General features: G+C 43.9%; 1 protein-coding gene across 2 annotated transcripts in view; it reads right to left on the bottom strand.

The window, feature by feature from the left end:
- Positions 1-913, bottom strand: part of LOC127750481 (uncharacterized) — a 14472-nt gene that overhangs the window by 3007 nt on the left and 10552 nt on the right. The gene's annotated exons all lie outside the window — the stretch shown is intronic.

Below are 913 nucleotides of genomic sequence, written 5' to 3'. Positions count from 1 at the left end.
TAATGTTACACGTTTGTAATATTTGAGTAAATACATGTATAATATTAGTCCAAAATTAAATATAAGGTTCCATATTTGTAAGGTTCGATTAAGCATATTTATGCCACGGAATCTGTCGTGTTGTCATTGTTTGTTGTCCTTGTCCAAGCTACTGTCATAACCTGCGGCGGGACCAGACTGGCCGGCTCCTCATACGGTCGAGGTGCGTCCGGTGATCGCCTAAAAATTATTGAGGAGTAAATAGATTGCCGGTTAAGAATTATTTGGGCGAAATCGGGGAACAAAGCAGCTGCTGTTATCGGCGCCATTCCGAATCTTTCCCATAATTTTTGAAAATATAACGACACCGCGAAACAATAGGTAAGGAATTGCCAAATTATAAGAAGGATTAAAGCCACCATTACCCATGTATGCGTTTTATGGATTGAACTTTGTACTGTCATTCTTATATCTGATTCTAAATGCCCTCGTTCCTCCTTCGACCAAGTGTTCGAGAGGGAGTAGAAGTGCGGGTTGTTTGGTATCTGGTCCAACGCCCTGTTTAAGAAGTTTGTCATAGTTTGTTTCCTGAATGGTCGTTGGATAGCCTGCTGGTCATATAGTGGTAATGCTGTCAACGGAAGTGGGGATGGATAAGATGGGTCCAAAGTTGTCGTTTCCCACCCCTCGTCTGATAATGGACTCAATTTTTTGCCCGTGTGCTGGTACCATTTATAGTCGAGCTTGTGCAGAACCGGTATAATCGGGTGGCACTGCACCTGGGTTGCCTCATGCCGAATGACGCCCGTTATTGTTTCTGAATTAGCTTCCTTTCGGTCGTGCCAAATAGCACTTTAAATTGCTTACGAACTATAGGTTCGATACCCCCTATGAAAAACCGCTCACCGCCTCGGCTGCTGCGGACAAACGCTCA

This window comes from Frankliniella occidentalis, unplaced genomic scaffold (genome assembly GCF_000697945.3).
Source record: "Frankliniella occidentalis isolate FOCC.00 unplaced genomic scaffold, Focc_3.1 Scaffold195, whole genome shotgun sequence".
Lineage (NCBI taxonomy): Eukaryota > Metazoa > Arthropoda > Insecta > Thysanoptera > Thripidae > Frankliniella > Frankliniella occidentalis.
This window is presented reverse-complemented; position numbering and strand designations above follow the sequence as displayed.